This window comes from Cynocephalus volans, chromosome 1 (genome assembly GCF_027409185.1).
Source record: "Cynocephalus volans isolate mCynVol1 chromosome 1, mCynVol1.pri, whole genome shotgun sequence".
NCBI lineage: Eukaryota > Metazoa > Chordata > Mammalia > Dermoptera > Cynocephalidae > Cynocephalus > Cynocephalus volans.
Window position 1 is genome coordinate 248,256,712 of NC_084460.1, and position 21,831 is coordinate 248,278,542.

Below are 21,831 nucleotides of genomic sequence, written 5' to 3' on the forward strand. Positions count from 1 at the left end.
GCCCCAGTCCCTCAGCCTATTCTGCCTGTTCCTTGTTTTTCTGGGAGTCACAGAATCCAGCTGGATGGAGACAGACGGAGCTCTGATTAGCCCCAAAGCAGCGCTGATGCAGAGTGTCATGGCGCTCACGCTGCCTGATCGGTACCAATGCCGTGTGGCAGGACCACAGCTACAGGAGGGCATAGTAATAACCAGTAATACTTCATATCTTCTCCACTGCCTCGCTAAAGACAAGCCAGTTTTAGACACAGGGCTAGAAAAATTCTTCCTTTTTTATAATCCATGGATTTTTCTAACCTTGATAATATAATATTTTCACTGAGCTTTAGGCACAGTAAATTGATTTTTTTAATTCCTTATCTTTAAGGATAAGGATCAAAATTTCAAAACATTTGCAAGTTAGAAATCTTTGAGTAGAAAAACTATAGTAATGAGCAAATAAGTGAAAAGGTGAAACATGTGCAGAACAGATGTTGCCCTGAATTTCATGCCAGGACAAATTAAAAATCAAAGCCACACTTTGCAGTTTAGACAATGGACAATCAATACAGATGTGTGTGGACTGAAAAAAATTCTGCATGTGAAACTGGACAGTTTTCAAAGTGTGGGAATCCACTTTCCAAAAGCAACTGGGCTCAATTACTAGCACAGAAATCTCTTCTGCATTCAGAGGTTGTCTACAGTATCCAAACCTTGACATTAGAGCAGCACCACATGGGATGAAAATAACTTTGAGGTCCGTGCATCAAATGGAAAAAAAATATCATTACAAAATTGAGAATATTTTCTTAAATAAGAAAAAAATATCCACGTAACGTGGTAATTTAAAATGTATTAAAAGACATGAGTTAGGCATTAATTAAGAACAAAGCTCTCTCTGTTAGAACACCAGAAGGGTGATCAAAATGGTAATAAAAAAAATAAAACACAGATTGTATGGAGGAAGGCAGCTATTAAACTGCAAAACAGTGTTAGAAAGACAGAGTCACTGCCTAGTAGGTCTTCGAAAAATGTGATGTAAGAATCCCCTGCCCTCTCTAGGAGATTTTAATATAATATGATACATTTAAATTATTATCTTGGAGATTTCAAGTATTCCTTTTCGTAACCATCATTAAACCATAATAGGATTTCTTAATTTGGGGTCTATTAGGTTTCCAGAGGATCTGTAGATGGGCTACAGAGGACCCCTGACTCCCCTAAAATTGTATGCAATGTTTATTTATTTGTTTTTTTAGGAGAGGGTAAATAGCTTTCATACATTCTCTTGAGGGTCTGTGATTTCCCAAACATTAAGAAACTTTGTTGGAGAAAGCAGAGCTCCAGTAACAGACAAGTTGATTTATCTTATTTTAAAAAAATGAACTGCGCAACCCAAGAAAGCTTTGCAAATAGAGTGTAAAACAAAGTGCTGTGTTTATCCCTTCGAAAAAGTGCAATATGACAACTCCAGTAACGTAGTTTCCATTTAAATGGATATTTTAGAAGTCTAAACTATTTGTCTTCAGACACTCTCTCTCTGTATAATCTGAAAAATTTAAAGATTCAAGGGAACTAAACATAGTTGTACTATGTTGCACATTACTGGGGATTACTCAAAAAAGAGCTGGGAAGAGAAAGCAAATGAAAAACAAAGGGGCATTGACACAGATAACGAGGAGTGATTAGGTCAAGCCTGGTTGTGGGTTGCAAGGTACCTAATTACATTTAATTTAATTTAATTCAGCTCAGCAATATTAAGTAGCATTTATGGTGTTCAAAGCACTGTGTTCCTGCTGAGGAAAAAAAATGGAAACTAAACTTGAAACTTGCATGTTAAAATGTTTCTTGTATCCACCCAAGAATAACTTGTCAAATCAATAAAGAAGTTAAGCTTTGGGCTTTGCGGGTGTCTAGTTGATAAGAGGATGTTAGCTAGCAAGAACCATAGTGTGGTGGATTTGTATCATGTTGAATTAGCTAGGGTGGAAATATATTCCCCCAAATTCCCTGCCTGCCTGCTTCCAGGGTAATGTGGGATGCAGGAGACATAGTGCGTGATATCTGTAGGTGGAAGTGAAGCAGAAGGCATGTTCTTTCGTGCTGGGAAGGTCAGGTCAGGGCACTGCCCTGTTGGCAGCTCTCGCGTGCTGCTGTTCATCTTTGGGCTCTCCTTGCTGGCGTGGGCAGCGTGGGACTGTGGCTCCTCCAGCTCCTGACTCCTAAGCAAAGCTCTGTGATAAAAAGCACCAGCTACTCCCGTGCTAGCTTATTAAAAATTATTAAGCAAAAAGCATTTTAAAGTACTTTTGTGCTCTCCTGGGCTTAGAGAATAATCAGAAATAGCAATAACTCTTATGAATCTGTTGTAGTTTCCATCACAGGACACCCACATCATCGAATTTGGAGGCCATGAGAGACTGACCTCAGTTCCATTTTTTTCTTGCCCTCTTGCATTCAGGTCCCTCTTTCCTTACTGACCACCTACCCTGCCAACTTCAGGCCCAGCACCAGATGCAGAAGCGACAGTTTTTACAATGACTGTTTAACCAGTTCCCATAATTGGTTATGGTTCCCATAACCCCTATTACAAACCCTTTTATCTGTATCACTCATTATGCTTCTCTTTTTCTAACTGATGTTGTATACCAACATACATCCATAGAACCTGACAGATACACACAGAAAAAGGATTTAAAATTAGAAGATCAATTGCTGATGTCAGAAACCATATTCTTCACTTTTTCAAAATCGATGCAAGCTAAACCATTTCCCATGCTAGTTTATTAAAATCTATAATGCGAAAAGCATTTTTAAGTAGTTGTATGCTCTCCTGAGCTTAGGAAATAATCAGAAAAAACAAAATCTCTTATGAGTCAGTTGTAGTTTTCATCACTTTTTCATAACAGATTATTTCTAGTGACAACTAGTAGAGCTAACGCTTAATTTTTTGTGGAGAAAGTAGAAAAAGGGAAAATCCAGAATCTGGATAAAGTTATTCTCTGGCTTCTTTTTGTTCCTCAAAATTGACTGGGAAAATGTTGATCTTTGACAGGAAAAAAAAAAATTATATCTTAAATGTAATTGGTGCAGAGCTATCAATTATGGAAATGCATGCCTGTTTTATACCTAGTGGAACCCCCCAATATTTACTTTTGCAAATATTGATAGGGGTTATTACTGGATACCACATTGGTGCAGTAAAAGAGGGTTGAGGGAGAGGGTCATGGACTAAATTGAGAGTCATTGGACCTTACAGAAGGCTTTGTTACAAGAAAAAAATATCAACTCAAATTAGGTTAGTTTAAGAGGAGAATTTATTGGAATGTAAAAAACTTTTCACACAACCCAAGAGTAAAAATATAGTGCTCTCTCTGCCTTTCTGTCTCTCTGTCTGTCTGCCTCCTCTTTCGTGTCTCTGTTCCTCCCCCTCTCTCTCCTCACTTTTTCTCACCCTCTCTCTATTCCTCACTCCTTTGTTGTTCTTTACCTCCTCCTTATCTATCTCCCTCCCGTCTTCCTTCCCCTCCTGTTACTTCAGGATGCATACAGCACCTGTTCCTAGGTTACATGACCTTCCAGCTAGAGTGTCACTGACCAACTGGCTAGTGTCTCTCGACCCAATTATTGGGAATTTCGATTATTACAACTCAGCCAATGGATTGATTATGCAAAGAGAGAGCGTTCACTGTGGGCAAAGAGCAAAGTGCAGAAATGACTGCTAGGGGGCTGTGGATTCTCACCAAAGGGGACGGGCTGTGCAGACATCCCGTAATATTTCCTACTATACAGTATTTTCTGCATCAAACAGTGGCAAGCAGTTGGACTCAACTGCTATTCTTAATCAAAGAATCAAGTAACTCTCTTGGTGTGTTAACTCCATCATATTAATACATGTAACAAATCTATTCTTAGTCTAGACATGAAGGTTGCTTAGAGTGTATTTTTGAAAGAACTGAGTCTTTTAGTGATAAGTACTACATAAATATTAGATATGGCCATTATAAGTCTTTTAGTATTTTTTGTTGTCTTGAAAGTCCAATTTTAAAAAAATATCTTCACTCTAGATAACTGTTTGGTCTCCTTATCAATCACAAATAAAGGGTTCAGATCTCCACTCTCAAGGTGTGATCATGATAAATATGTGACAATAATTGTAAGAGACTTGATGATGTATCTTATCTCTCTGCACTTGCACTCTTCCTTCTAAATAATAGAAAAATGTTATGCTCCCTAAATGTTTATGTAAAGAAAGTTTGCATTTTAATATTTAGTCATAAACAGAATAAATAAGACATTTCAGACAAGTTTGAAAATTATCACAGTGGGATTGACAAATTATAATGTACAAAAAGCATAATGAAATTTCAGAATGCTGCAAGTAGAAGAGGCTTTGGGGAACAATTAGAGATTAAATGGTCCAATCCAACCCTTCTAATTTCCAGGTTAAGAAATTGAAGGTTAGTGGAAATTAGGCAGCTTTCTAAGAACAAGTTTGTATTGAAGCCAGTACTGGGTTTTGTAATTCCAAATACAAGCAAAATAGCAATATCTTTACTTGAAAAGTGTATCAGGGAAATGAAAATCTTTCTCTCGCTCCATTAAACATTATTCTCCACCCAGTAATTCATCATTATGACCACACCATTTAAGCATGTAAGAGAAAAATTGGTTAAATCTTCTCTGTCCATTTGATTAGAGAAAATTATTCTATCTTTTATTCATAGTAACTTTGTTTTTACCATAAAGTGCTGCATAGTATATGTTTTTTAATACAATTAATTTAAAGTGATATTGTTAAGTATACTCATAACATTTATTGGCATAATTAGTGATACCCTTGACATTTTCCAAACCAATTTTGGAGATTTCAAGGGGAAAGAAAAGATTAAGAGAATATAGTACAAGCCTTAATTTCCATCACATATTGTCACTGAATACTGAGGACAAAGATCATATTTAATTCACATGGGTAAGATATTGGGCATGCTGGCAAGAATAGAAGAAAAGCAGTAACAGCATTAAAGTACTCAGGAAGAGAGAGTCATAATTCACTATTTTGAACTTACATGAGCCTGGGATATTATCACTCTATGATGAGTCCTGTCAAAGGGTAACACTAGAAAGTTCGAAGGTTCAGAATAAATAAAACATAAACTTATAAGATTAAATAGTTGTATCCATATGTGAGGGGAAATACGCAGGAGTCATTTTAGTATCGAACCATATGCAATTGCTTGTGTATTGCCTTTTTTTCTCCCCTTGAGACATTCTGGTGGCCTTCCCATTGGTCAAGTCTCTTGGCTCATTTGGAAATGTAAATTTCATCCAGGGAAAGCCTTTCATGTCTATTTATATCACATTCTACTTTCATTTGGTTTATTTAATGATTTATTAAATGCATTAAGCACAGCACAATTTCCTATGAGAGTTGGAACATATGAATAAAATTATTTTAAAATTATGTTTATGTTGTGATTTATAGAATTGCAAATTGTCCAAGACATAAGAGATCATGGTAAAGTAGCACATAGTTGCTTGGAGCCCACACGTTACTTTGAGACCTCACTTGAAAGATGGTAATTTCCCTGTAATAGACCATAGGGGAAGCATATGCAAGGCAGTTCGCAGCACATGGTTTGAATAGATGTGCCTATTCAGTGAAGGGCCAAGATGGGAGAGGGTATTAATAGAAAGTGTGAGTACAGGAGCAACTTCTTAACTTGATTCAGGGCCAGGTCCCATTTTTATCCAATTTTTATAAATTGTCTTATTGAACGGCAGAAGAAATTTTACTCAGGACCAAGCACTCAGTGCTCTAAGTGAGAGCTAGTGGATGTATTATGTAAAGAGCACTGCAATTGCATACCTCTTTTATTATGTGATGGGTTTAGAAAGTAGCAAAACAATTGCCTAGTAACCATAGCCGCTTGTATTGATAGTGAACAAGGCACTTAATCTTTCTAAGTATCTGTGTCTTAAAACGATTCAATCATTAATTCAACAAATACTGCCTGCTAAGTACAAAGCATTTTGCTTCATTTGGGATGGAGGAGTGGGAGTGAGTGATGGGAGATGAGGCTGGAAGGGATCACAGATGTCAGATTTAAAAGGGCCTTGTGTGACATACTGAGCAGTTAAGATTCATCCTTTTTAGTCTATTGGGCATCATTAAAGGATTCTAAACAAGGATGGAGCATGATTAGACCTGGCTCTTAGAAATAATATTTTGGCAGTAGTGTGGAGCAGGGGTCGAAAGAGGATAAATCTAGATCCAGTTAGGAGGCAATGGTCATTAATCACACCAGAGATGATGGTAGCCTGAACAAAGGCCATGGCAGTGGTGATGAAGAAAAAAGGATGGGTTTGAAAAGTTGTTAGGAAGTTCAATCAATAGCATTTGTAATTGATTAGATGTGGATGCTAAGAAAGCAGTGTGACCTGATAGTGATTGATAGAATGATAATAGTGATTTCTGGCTTGTGCAAATCAGGCATATATGGAACTTGCATAACCTTGATTCACTTTTAAAACAATTAAAGTAATTTAAAAAGAAGATTGTTAGCTTTGCCTATAAGTTATACATGAAAAGCAATAAGGTTCATTTTCAGACTGTATATGTAATGCAAGCAAGATTAAAAACTGGTTTTTGCTGTTTCACTTTTGCTAATAAATAGGTTGAGAAAACTGGTTTAAATTGATAGTCTTTATGGTATATATTTAAAGAACAGACTTCAATTCCCTATGCAAATGAGAAAAAGGCCTTATAGAAAATTCTATACAAAGCTTTGAGGCCTAACATACCATGACTTGATAGACGAGAGCATCTGAATATCTAACTCTTAACTCCAGAGAGCAAATGTTAGAGGAAAGAATGGATGAACACTTGACGTAAATGAATTCCTTGGATATCTAGCCACGCATTTTATGTCATCTATCATTGTGGTTTCTCAGCACTTAGAAATATGAGCTCTGAATAAAAATGTAGAGAACCACCTGTCTGCATGGCAGGATTCCAAGAATCCACAGCCTAATTTATGCTTGCCACTCACCAGCAGGAAATGTAGGCAGCCACCTTCTCCTTGCCAGTCTCAGATCTATTTTTCAAAAGAAGAGTATTGCATAGAAACTAACTTTTTGTTAAGGTGGATAAAACAGAGTGCACCTCTGGTGCATGACAGCTTAGAATTAAGTGCTTGGATCTGAGGAGGCATTTAGGATCTGAGGGGACTCCAGTGAGGTAGACTCACAACATGTAATTTCTAACATCTCTTTCAGCCATTTGATTTTGGAGTCTAACACAGTATGAGTTTGTTAGTGACCAGAGAAGCCAGTAGTGTAGCAGACTGGGAGTCTTCCATGTCAGTCTGGAATAAAACAATATGTCAATAATTTCTTTTTGTTTAATTGATAGGTTTTTGTGGGGTTTTTTTTTCTTAAGTTCACAAATATTTGTTGATTTCATGCCTCACACCTGTGAAATGAGCTCCTGAAATGTTTTGGTATGAAGTAAAAAGAAGAAAGCATGGATTCTATCTGATGGAGTGAGTATTAAGCTGTGCTTCTAAGACACCAATATCGCTAGCTGAAAATGGAAAATAAAGATTCTTACATAAGAATCATTTGCTTATGACTTCAAAACAGTATAATATTAAAATTTATAAAATTTACTAGGTTTTTAAATATCACAATGTTTGATATTTGTAACTTACCACAGTAGTCAAGTGTATGGGATTAAATTAGGACCTCAGACCCAGCTTCAGAACTTGAATCTAACATTGACTAGTGGTGGCACTGAGAATCAGTTACTCAACTACTCTAAATTTCAGTTGCTTCATTTGTAAGACAGTAATAACCATAACTGTCTCATCTGATAATTGAGCTCAAAATAATTCTCAGTAAATAGCGGCTGGTTAGTACTAGTACTGCTAGTAGTGGGGGTAGTAGTAGTAGAAGTAGAAAATTCTTTTCTGTTCCACAAAATAATTGAGACTAATTATTGTAAAAACTTAAACAATGATAACTAGAAGAAAAGAATCAGGATTTTTGCTTTTTTAGTATGTAAGAATTTAAAAAAGGAAGAGAAGAGTCAATCTATGTGAGAGTGTATGTGTATCTGTATGGGTTTAGTATATCGTTAGGACTAACATAGTTACTTCATGCAAAATTTAAAATGTGAGCTTCACATTGGTTTTAAGATTTATGACAACGAGTTTAAACAAGGAATATCTTCAGTTATATAATTTTTCAGTATCTAGGTAAAAAAAGCATACTCAGGTAAAACAGTTTCCTTAACAATAATTTCTTAAAGGGATTTCTTACATGAAGATTTATATAGAGGGCACTTTATAATAAAATAGGTCATTTTTTCAATAATGTATTCCTGAAGCAAAACTAGCAATGTATTGTTTTCTGTTTGATCCTTTGACAAAACCTAAGTTTTATTATTAACGGACAACTCGATGAAGTCAACTCCGTGAAAGATAAAGCTCATGTGGTTCACCTATGTAGGCTATTGGTGGTCCAGCTCATTGATCCAAGGAAGAACTTAGTGCACCTTGAAATGTGTATGGAATATGCAGCTATCTTTCTTAAGACAACATTTCCTTGGCCTTCTGATGAGAGCTGATAGCAGAAAATTTGAGCTGGTAGCAGAAAGGGTAGATTCATGCACTTTAGGAACGAAGGAACAGTTGGGATGATTGGCATCCTTGTGAAAAAGTAAGGGGCCAACCAAAGCCCTGAGTGGTCTACTCAATATAAAATACTTTTAATAATCATGGATAAGAAGAATTATTTACTTTGAGGATTACTTGCCTTTAAAAAAGTTTTAAAATAACAAAATATTGTTTTCTGAATTTCTTTATGATTTAAAGGCTGTTTCATTAAACTGAATATGTACATGGCTTCAGAATTTCATTTAAATATGAGACAACTGGGCACTTTAAAAAACGTTGGCCACTATATCTTAATTACATAAGTAGTAGTGCTGTGTGTGGAGAATTATTAAATTGTTGGTTTGGAGAAGATTAAGACAAATAGACTTTGGGTGTGATAACAAATGTACTTCTTTAATTCTTTTTTAAAAATAAAAACATATCTATGTCAAAAATAACAGCAGGAAAACATCTATGCTTATGTAATCCATTTTTATTAGCATCATCACTAATGAAATAATAATAGTAGATTGTTTGAGAGAGCAAATGACATAAATTAACCAGACTATTTTTCTTTTTTCTTTTCTTTTCTTTTTTTTTTAACCAGACTATTTTTCTGATAGTGACCATTGAAGAATGTAAAATCTGTTCTCTCCTGCATCTTGCTTACTTGAACAGGGATGGTTTTCTCTATTAAGTACTGAATGATTAGTTATTAGGCTATGTCGATCAAATGCAAGGTTGAACAATTAAAGAGATTAGGAAAGGGTTTCCCAAACCTACCTTATCACAAGAGTCATCTGGAGTGCTTCTCGAAAATACAGGTTATAGCACCAACCCAGCCCTACTGGATCAGAATTAAAGCAGGGTGGACGTTGTTGGGAATCTGTATTTTAAACAAGCACACTAGGTGAGTCTTAGAATCAGACAAGTCTCAAAACAATGGACTAAGACAGTCCTTCTCAGAAATATTTTGAAAATGGCCATTACTTTTGAAAACTATTTCCCCCATATCCCTTACTCTTTCGCCTTTCAAAACCATAAAACGATCCACATATTCTCTATCAAAACATCATTGCCAACATTTGGCTTTCTTCCTTCTGTACATATAGTTCATCAGATTACAATGCGCATGGGTCTCTGCTGCTTTTAGAATCACTAGAACCTTGCAAGTACATTTCTCACGAACTCCTGTGGTTTAGGATTCATTTTGCTGAGCCCTATGCTTCGTTGTAAGGAAATGTAGAAGCTTAAAATGTGGTTAATTCTGGCTACATACATTTAATACATTGGGGTATGCCTGCCATTTCCCCCTCTTAATAAATGGTATAGGACGTAAAATATTGGGATAATTGTCCAAACTGTCTTCTCTACATTATCTTTTTAGATACTCCTGAATGCCAGACACCCCCTTCTTAATTTCTGGTTTATTTCAGAAATTTGCATGTTAAGGTTTTTTGTTTTTTAAGATATGATGATATTTTAATGCGACATTTAAAAATTCACCATCACATCTTTTATTAAGACCAACTACCAACCTGATGTGGTGTTTCTATGGGCTTGATTAGCAAAGCAGTCCTATAGAAATTGTAACGTTCCATCATTCTGATACTTACACTCAAAAACACAAACTTAGGTATTTTCTTCTTCAAAGAGGTTTTTCTGCTAAAGACATACCTTTAACTAATCTTAAATAATATTTGGCCATGCAAAGACAAGATGTTAATTTTTGCAAAATACCTACAAATTGCCTTGCAAAATAGTGTCAGGAGAGCAAGATCTATCTCACATTTCTAACTCATAACATCTTTTCATGTAGATATGCTCAGTTTTTAATTGTTTTTTCCTCTACCTATTTATAATGAGGATCAATTCATTCTTTTTTGGCTACTTATTTTAGTATTGAGTAGGAGGGAATATAACTAGATAGTCATTTAGTTCTTCAAAATCTTCTTTCCTTGTGACCCAGTAATGTTTAGTGATGAAGGATCGCATTTCATGTAATTTTCGCAATTATATTTACTGAATACATGGATGGATTCTGAATCAAAATGACAGTTTTTCAGGACTAATTTAGAAACCGACACATGTCTTGTAGCATATAAATACTACATGCTCTTATAAATGATAGTCCGGTTAAAAGCCAGACTCCCATAACCTTGAATGCTCAACCTAACTCATTTTAGCAGTCTAGTCCTGGAGGAGAGTATAGGAATTTACAAATGAAACATTACTATTTGTTGTTTAACACACACTTCCATAGTAAGAACACTTTTTTGAGGAGAATGAACTGATGTGTCAAATAGTGAATCCTTCAACCTGTATATTTCTGTCTGTGACGTCAGTGCAATGCTATTTGAAAGCTTTTGATATTTCTTTTCAAAAGACATTGAAGGACTTAATCAAGAGGATCCTTGAGACATGTCCACCTGACGGATGGAGGACTACTCGGTACCCCTCAGAGGTGAGAACTTCTCATGTTATTTGATTTTGTCTGATTGAGTGCGATGCTCTTTCCTCTCAGTGTTGATGTGGTCATATTTCACAGCACCAACTGGCAACAAGAGATAGCAATGCAGAAAAAGCAGAAAGTCAGACCTTAGGTTATGAATATTTCTTGTGGCAGTGACCCTTTGTGAATTTTTAAATCGAATTTAAGACCCCGCTTTGTCATTTTCCATATTTTCACTCTTGGTGAATAGGTCTGCCCCAGAGTCAAGGTGTTTTATTACCTGACAAATATTTTAATTATGTGTTTGTGAGCCAAGGATATCCTAAAACAGCATGGTGGGAGTGATGGCCTAGGTCACCCCTTGCTGGAGGCATTCCTGTAAAACAAATGATTTTTCTTTTATGATCTTAGAATATATCCATTTCAGAATATATATATTAAAGGTATCTAAAACATGTGTGTGCATACATATGTTTGTGTATAATGGGGAGTTTATAAATGTACTTGAACTTTTCTCCGCTAAAGGTAGCAGAATAAAAATTATGTTTATGTAAAAAATATTAAATGCCCAAACAGCTACATTATTCACAAAAACTAAAATTTCTGTTTATTTTTGGAAATAAGTAATTTATGGAGAAATACATATTTTTGAAAACTGCATACTTCATACTTTTATAATATCAATTTCACATAATGGGAACTAGATTCAACCTACAAAATCTTATCATTTCCAAGAGTTTCTGATAAAAGTAACTTGTCATTCAATTGAACCACCACTTATTAATAATACTTTATGTAAAAAAACTGTATGGCATACCAAGATGAACAAGGCACCATACTTGGTAAAGTAGCTTACATTGAAATTATAGTTAATCTTGAGAAAATACTAAGTAATTTTTTTTGAGAAATAACAAAATATCATATTTCTATTTCCTTTATTCTTTCAAAATGGAAATATCTTTATTGATTTTTTTCCTCATAACAAAGCAAATATGTCAATAATTTTAAAAAGTTTTTGGCACTATTGCTGTGTGCAGTAGTAAGGAGACCTGACCCCTCCTTGACCCTCCCTGCCTGCCTACCTTCTCCTTCCACCCACCTTTTACTCCAGTATTCCTACTCCACAAAGGTGTAAGTGTGCTGCACGTATACTTACGTATGAGTGTGTGCTTGCAATGTGTGTGCTCGCATCTGTGGCACTTGGTATGTAGTTCAGTGCCTGGCACATAGTAAGCAATCAATAGATGTAAGCTAAATTACAGTCAATATATGACTCAATTGAATATTTGGTCTTATAACTGCTTTTTTATTTCTATTTTTTACTCTATAATATGGCAGGGATTTTTTTCACATTGAATCATATATATCTCTTTTAGGTATTTTGATTAATATTTAGCATTCTTTTTATTGTTGTATCTCAATTTGTTTAACGAAGTCCCTCTTGCTGGGCATTTCTTTCATTTTTTAATTGAAACATAATTGATTATACATATTTTGGGGGTATATTGTTGACTGTCAGTATTTGTGTGCAATATGTCATGATCAAATCAATATCGTTAGCATGTTCATTATCACAAATCATTGTTACTCTTTGTGTCCCTTACCCAACTTCTCCCTAATCCCCTCACCCATTTCAAGGATTTAAAAATATTTTTGCAATAACAACAATTTTACAATAAATATTGCCCTCCAAAAATATTGAGCTAATTTATGCTACCACCAACAATATATGAGAAAACCTATTTCCTTGTACTCTCATCAATACTTGGCATTACTAATACTCTTTCATCCTTGCTACTCTGATGGATGACATTATAGCACATGGTAGAAATAACTGGCATTTTTGCTGATTACTTTTGATGGGATAATTGACCATTAGTATTCTTTGAAACTGCATTTCCATGTAATATAACCATCTCTTCCTATGTTCGTATGTCTTTGGTATGTGCTATTTTATTACATATTATGAATATTCGCTCCATTTCTCTCACATGGGTTGCAAATATTTTCTTCAATGTGTCATTTATCTTTTGATTTTGTAAATGTTGTATTCCTCCATACAGATATCTAGTCAACTCTCTTTAGTTTTTTAATGCTTTATAACCTTTTGGTGTCAAATTAGAAAGCTTCCTACTTCAAGATTTAGATAATACTTGCTCTTACAGTTTTCCTATTACTTTTATAGCTTCAATTTCACACTTAAATCTAACCCATCTGTTTTATCTGATTTATTCTCATTCATTTATTCTTTCAGATAAACTTAACATTTTGGTTTTATTTTTATTTTTGATCAAAATGAATAATATGCATGGATTAACTTAGAGAGAATTAATAACATTGATTTTGAATCTTTCTACCCATAATAGAAATATGGTATGCTTTTCCATGTATTTAAATGTCCCTTTATGTACCTCCACAGATCTTTGCAATTCTTTGTGTGGTTCCTGAATATTTCTGAAATCATAGAATATATTTGCAGATGGCCAAAACTCCTGGAAAGGACTGGCATTGGCCTTACTCCTCACCTTTGTACAGATCATCACGGACAAGGGAACGTGGCATTCTCTTTGGCTAGGCCCAGTGAGGCTGCCAGTGAGGACCTCCAGTGAGGCCAGGCTAGAGAGGACCCAGGTTGGTGGTACATTCAATCCACATCCCAGGACTGAGCAGGAATACTGTGGTTGGGGTCAGAATAGAGTTCTAAAAGAAGAAATGCTAGGTAGACAAAGTAAAGTTCTTGATGAAGCAGAGAATAGCTACTATATTTTTTAAGACAAGTTCATTCAGATGTTGAGTTAATTATTTGAGTTATCTGGCTTTGCAGATCATCTGATCACAGACAATAGGTCTAGATAGAGTTATAGGTATTTTATTTACTATTTTCTGCTTATTTTAGACCATAACACAACACAAATGAGGATGCTATGGGACCAAAAAGTAAGACAAATATTTATTTATACAAAATTTTGTTTCTTTTCCTAAACTATGATTAACACAAAACACTAGCTCATCCCCATCTGTGTGCTTCAAACCAGATACCTCCCCTCTTCTCTCCACTTTGGTGTTCATCACTTCTGCCTCCACAATTTCACCCAAAATTAGCAAATTGGGATTTAAAAACCTAGAATGTCACAGCAAATCAACAACTTCATAAAGTTTTGTGTCAAACAGATTATTTTAGAAAATGCTTCTCTCTTTATTTTTATCTCTGTTTATCTAATGTTAATTTTTGCTTTTTTTTTTTTCTAACTCGAGACGGGAAAACACAAGAAAAGAAAGATTATCAAGTTTATTTTGTTCTGGTATAAGATATCCTTTTTTTGTCTTACTCTTTGTTACATGGCACTGCTCTAGAAATTTTACTGGGGCCACATTTTAATTATAGGACTCAAATCCATTATCATTGGGAGGTTGTAAATATGTGTCCAAAGACTTAGGATAAGAGGTAAAAATTAAATCAATATTTTCATTTCTATCTTGGGTCAGACATAGCAACGAAGAGAACAAATGATCTAATGGTTACGGTTTTGAACTGGTTATTAATGATTAATTTTTTCTCCATGGAAATAAAAATGATGAATGTTAATCTATAAATTGATTTCTACAGACCTGCAATGATATATTGATTCTTCTGAGTCATTTCTGAGATGTTTTGCTTGTTCTTAACAATAAAATAGGAACCTGAGGCAAGTGGCAGTTTGCAGAACAAAACTATTAACTAACATAGATTGATTTATAAGGCTACCTGTTTGTATACTGCAGAAGGTATGGACTGATAAAAATTTAATCTCTAGTACATTTATAAGCTATAAAAGAATATATTACTTAGCTGTTTATGATTTAAGATCTCCTATCTGAAAGCATAAAAAAAAAAAAAATCCAGAAGCACTCTACCCTAAGAGAAAAGGAGATATTGTGAAATATTTAGAAATCAATGGAGATACCTAAGAAACCCATTATTATAGGATGCTCAGTATTTAGAAGTAATGCCCTTGATATCATTATGTGATAACAGATAGATTATTTAGCAGGGTTAAAAGAGCAAATAATAATAGCAAATAATGTTGTAGGTAAGTAAACTAGTATTTTTTTGTTTTGTTATTGAAGAAAACACACTTAAAGTTACAGGCATTGTATATTTTAGTTAAGTACAGGAAAATATAGGCTTTATTTTTGGAAAACTTTTCCTGACACTTACCATTTTTGTTATATTAATTTTAATAATCTTAGCAATCTCAGAAATTTATTCTTCAGCCATGCCATTTTATTATTCAGCTTTCATTATTTAAAAAAATTTTGGCAGTCATGTTTTCAGATTTCAAGATGCAACAGCCACTGAATGTTTCTATGTATACTTGTATTTCCAATTTCTTCTCCTTATTGTACAGTCTCTGACTCCCCGAACTCAACCATGCATTTGGAGCTCCCTGGAGCCCCACAGGCCAGGTTTACGCCCACCGTCGTTGCAACCTGCTGATATACATGTTCCAGGATAGTTTCTCGGTGGCTCATACACGAAGACGAACCCATTTGCTTTCTGATTTCCAGATAGTTGTAGGAAGCTGTTGCATATTGATGATACACTCACTCTTGTTTTCAGCACTTGCCACAGATTTATTCTTTTTGGTGTATCTTTACTGTCATTGAAATGAGATCATGGAAAAGAGGTGAAATTAGCCTGGGTGTTCAGTTGACCATTTTGAACCAAAAGTCCAATTTCCATTTAAAAACAGGGAATAGGAAAAAGTCGTACTACTTTTAGAATCTTTTTTTAAAATTTAAATTCACATTGTTTTTTCTGTCATTTATTGGGAGCTTTACTATAAACTACTCTCAGTGGTAAATGCTTTTGATGCATCCCCTCCTTTAGACTCCATGTGACCCTTGACGGTAGGCATTACCATTCCCCTCTTACAGAGAAAGAAACTGAACTTCAAAAGAGCTAATTTGCCCAAATCATACAACTAGTAAATGATGGATATTAGAGCTAACCCTATAGTTAATTACTGACCGAAGATATACTCTAGCATACTATCTTTCCATTGGCTCTTCAGCAGGGAACTTTACAATGTATGAAAACATAAGTAAGGATTAACTCTCTCTGTGTGAAGCTGAAAGAGGGTTAGGCATTTTTATAAGGTCATCAGGCTTGAGAGGTAACTTTTTTTCCTGAACTTGGAGCCCTGATTTTAATGACAAGGGATAAAAATAACAGGTAATTAAATATTGTGAGACAGCTCAGATCTCATGAACTTTCTTTTTATTTTACCAAAAGAAAATGGACAAATCTCTCAATGGTGTATAGCAACTATTATGGTGCTAATGGTGTCAGAAAATAGTTTAAGAATATACATAATGATATATAGGGCCTGGGATTATTTTGTTTGTGGCACATTGGTTTAGTTTAACATTTAATTCATAAGACATGCCTGGAATCCTGCTTCTTTGGTAAAGTTTAATGTAGTCTTTAAAGATAAAAGAATGTCCTTTGTAACCGATAAGGACTGGACAGAGAAAAAAGATTAAAAAGGCTGTGATTAGTGAGCTCTTGAACTCTCTCAAAAGTCTTGACGATCTCAGATTAGAAACTAAGCAAAACTTCAAGTCAGTTATTTCTTTTCTTGTCGGCTGATGCAGAAAAATTGGAGAGGAAGTTGGTAAATGGGCAATAGTGAAACGTGTATAATATCAATCATTTCCCTGGTAATTTTCTTTTTTATTCTGCCAGCAATAGAGACCAGTCAGGTAATTTATCTAGGAGAAATTAGATGATTTGCATAATTCCAATTTAATTACTTGGTTATGCAGGCCTATGTGTGCTAAAATATGAGTGAATAACGGGATATGTGGTTAGGAGGACTGAGCCTCATGCCACATGCTTGTTTGTGTGGCATAAAGTGAAACTAACTGGCCTCATTCGCCTAAGGAGTTATGTGTGTGGTAATTTAAGGAAACCACACTGTGTAACAAAAGGATGTTGCAAGGGGTTAGAAAGCAAAATTAATTGACAGTGACGCTGGCTTTACGTTGTTGTTAAAACATCAGCAATTAATGTGATCATGGAACATATTTTCAATATTTCAATGTTTCAATAAGGCAACACGTCTTAGTGACCATTTTAATAATACGAAGAACTATTTTTCCATGCTTTTCCCTCTTCTGACTCCACATTTTATGGAGTGATCTTACATACTCATGGCTTCAATAATCACTTGCGTTCTAATACTTTGAGATCTATAATCCCAGTTGTGCTCCTTATCATATCAATGATATCCTGCTTCCTGGAATTTTTACTTTGATGTTCATGTACAATTCAATCATGTCCCAAACTACATGCATCTTCTCAGTCTTCTCCTTCCTTCCCAGCTCCAAATCTGCTCCTCTTCCTGTGGTCCTATTTTCAGTAAATAGCACCACCATCTACCCATGCAGTCAAGCATAAAACCTGATCATTATCCTAATTCCTCTCTCTTTCCTGCATCTAATCGAACACCAAGACCTGTCAATTCCATCACCTGTGTCTCAAAACTGCCCGCTTCTCCCCAATCTCAATACCATTACAATAGTTCAGATCCTCATCCAATTTCTTGTAGATCACACCAGTTTTCTACTTGTTGAAAAGATCATTCATGTACAGTTTTAAAAGGTGACCATACAATAAGGCAGTTATTATGATGTTATATAATTATACTAAAGGAAATTGAAACCTACGCCTTGACTGTAAACATAGGTTTGGTATTGGTCATTAGTTGTGAATGACTAATTTAGGCATTAAAAAACCTATCCCTGCATGTGGTTAAACTTCTATATGCACAATGTATACACATTACCCATTAGTAATCGAACATCTGAACTGTGAAGTTAGCTTCTTGTTGTCTCCCAAAAGATGTCATTTAAGAGCTTTGATTTTAATTCAAGTTCTAATCCAATGTTAGACTGCTTTGGTAGCTGAAAAACCATTTTCAGTTTATGAAAAGAATGCCAGCCCAAGAGGGAAATAGGTAGGCCATCCATTGTATATGTGCATGTGTGTGTGCACGTATGTGTATGTGTGTTTTAAGGAATGGTGTGTCTACCGAAGTTGAGGGTCAAATAATTCCCAAAAGCACTCCTTATTGGAGAAGATAGAAAATAACACTACAAATTTTTTAGCATAGAATTTATAACCCCAACCCCACATAAAAAATACCACTTTTCTAAATTGTTCCTTTCTCATATTTTTTTAAAAAAGCTATTCAGTACCATGTACCTATGTCACAAATAAAATGATCACCATTTAGATACATCTGTGTTGTTTGGCACCTTCTATAGTGAGTATAGCTGGACTCTCAATTTGTCTCATTTGAGTTAATATACTTTTATTTCGTACATAATATTCTAGGGAGTTATAAAGATGAACCAGACATAGCTCCCATTCCAGAGGAAACTAAACTAAAAATTGATTAAAAGTAAGAATAAGATAGCAGCATGTCCCCTCTAATCCAGAGAAAAGATGTCCGATCTCTTGGGATAATAGACTTTATTCAGCACCAAATGAGAATATAATTCTTCAGTACTCTCTACCTCTGTTAAATCTGGCCATAAGCCAAAGGAAAAGCTATATGCCTGATGCTTTAAAAGCAATAGCATTATATGTTTTAAAAACTAAAAGTTAGTTAATTCTGCTCAACCAAACATTTGATTAATTCAATAAGTGAAAAAAATCACTTAAACTGGTTATTTGGTATGGATTTGAATATAATAGTTGTTGAATTGACATTTTGGTTGTTGTTCAATTGGTTTTTAGGTTATGATTGTATATTTTTCTCGTTCTAGGCATAGTCTAGTTTCAAATATATACTTAGAAAACACAAATAACAAAGTATCCCATGATGCTTTAAATATAGATATTCAAATATCCACTGTTGGGTCCATCAACAGGAACATGATGCTCATTTGCAGAGGAGAAAAACCACTGCAGCTTTCCAGGTCTGCAGTACTCCTAACTGCAAACAAGAATGGAGAATTTGGAATTTTTTTGTGTAAGGCGTAGTGAAAGTTCTAATGTAAATTATGATTGTCCCTAGGTCTTATGTTTCATTACAAATCATCCTCTTCAATATCTTTTATAAATGAAAGAACTATAGCTTATCACCAAAAAATGTAAAAGAAAAAACATTTGAAGGTTACAAATATGAGGGTACCTCAAAAAGTTCATGGAAAAATAGAATTAAGTACAGTACGAACTTTTTGAAGTACTCTTGTATAATTGTTTCAAACTATGAACACATCATAATTTTGTTTCTTTATGTATAGATTGTTTAGATCAATGACTCTACTTTGTGCAGACTGCTTTCTAAAATCAGATTTTTTTGTTTGTTTAGAGGCTGGCTAGTACAGGGATCTGAACCCTTGACCTTGGTATTATCAGCACCATGCTCTACCAAGTGATCTAACCAGCCAGCCCCTAAAATCAGATTTTTTAAATTTGAAGATATGTAATATAGATGATGCATTGACAAGTCAACCATGATGTTAATTATGTAACCATAGGATAGGAATGTTATGAGTTATACAAAAAATACTCTATTTTCATATACATGAGACAGTATATATATATATATATATATATATATATATATATATATATATATATACACACACTTACTCATAGAGAGAAACACCTCTCAGATAAGATCTTGAAACTTACAACACTTAAAAGTAGAATTGTATACATTAGCATGTTAAACAAAACAGATAATAAACCGTGTATAGTATGTGATTTAATATTTATATATTTTATTTAAATATATTATTTATATACACTTTGATATTTATTTAATAACTTCATTAAAATAAGAAAAGTAATATTTCAATCTTAAAAAACTTTATTATCTGATTCTTTGTCTAGTTGAAGACTAAGATTTTGGCATAAATTGAAGATAATTTTTCTGAATATCTTGGTGCTGTATGCAGAGGGTGTGCTATTTTTATTTAGGAAATTCTATGAAAGTGGCTTCTACAGACCAGGCAGTGTTCTAAATACTTTACAAATATTAACTCAGATAACCATTCTGACAACCATATTTGGTAGGGTAGGTACTAGTATCATGCCCAGTTTGCACATGAGGAAGTTAGGTAGCTTACCCAAGGTCAGACAGCTAGGGGGCAGAATCAGGACTCCAAATGACTCCAGAGTCCATGTGCCAGTTTGGAAAGGACTGGCAGCCTCATCTGAGCAGATTCTATTTATTAATTAAAAGCCAAGGGCATGGAAAAGATTACCCAACTCTTGGTAGCTTGGTTGCAGGACCCTAGTGCCCTGGAGTCTTAGCTTCCCAGTTCTCACTGTGTGTCCTCCCATAGCTGGTGTCATGTCTTACCTGCCCTCCTCCTGGGACCATGTCTACAGAGCACCAAAACAGCTGATAATAGAGGGAAAGTTAGCATCAAACAGCAGCCCTCTCTTAGACATGGAATAACCCTTTTTGTTTTATTTTTTACCTGGCTCCACAGCTTTTATAGTATTAGGTTAGCCGTGGTTACAGACTGGTTTTTGTGGTAAGTTTAACTTTTGTAATTCTTTGAAACCTCTGCCAGGACTCTCAATTTCTGCCATTAACAATGTATATGATTACATCTAGCTACAGATCTTCACAGATTGGAGTTTAAACTTGTTTCTTCAACAAGGGATTGGAGACTGCTGGTTTATTAAAACAGGATATTTTTCACGGTTTTCTGGAGCTTAAGTCTAAGAAAAAAATCTAGTTTGTGTTTGGTTAGTGACAATGAATTTATGAATTTTAGATAGCTCTTCACAAGCATGGGGAAAATACATTAGACTCTTCTGGCTATAAATGAAGTTTCATTATGCTACAAGGAAAAACAGAGTTTTAAAGGACAATAACTATACTTAATATGTAACTTCCTTGTTTCATTTTACCACTGAAACTTGAATAATAGAACTTAAGTGGTTGTTTGGATTTAAATTACTCCTACCTCTTGAATTACTTTTCAAACACCCTGAGATCACCATATGTGTTATTTCAGAAAGAGAAGAGCCTTAAAAATTGCCTCAGAGAGTAGAACTGTGGTTACTAGAGGCTGGGAAGGGTGGTAGAGGGTGGCGAGGGGGATAAGGAGAGGTTGGTGAATGGATACAAACTTACAGCTAGATAGGAAAAAAGTTTTAGTGGTCTACAACAGTGCTTGGCATATGTAATTACAAATAGTTTATTGTGTGCTCTGAAATGGCTAGAAGAAAGGAGCTCAAATGCTCTCATCACAAAGAAATGATAAATTTTTATGATAATGAATATGCTAATTACCCTGATTTGATCATCACACATTGTATACATATATTGAAATATAACTCTGTACCCCATAAATATGTGCAATCAATACCTGTCAGTTAAATAATACCTAAATTTTTAAAAAGTTAAAAAACATTCTTCAGAAATTTATTTTCTCATATTATGTTTGGTAATTTCCCTCAAGAATAATAGAGAATTGTTCTAAAATAAATAAAACTTGTGAGCTTTGTAACTTTTTTCCACATTAAGGGCAGAAGCTAACATTTTCTGTGTCCCCAATATGCCAGATATTTTTAACTCACTTACACACAATATATGAGGTAAGTATTAATTACTTTCCTTCATTTCATTGGTTAAGAAATTGTATCTCGGAGACATTAGGTAAATTATCCAAAGCTACAGAGGTCCTACATGGGATCCAAACTGGGGTTCTTCTGATCTCAAAAATTGC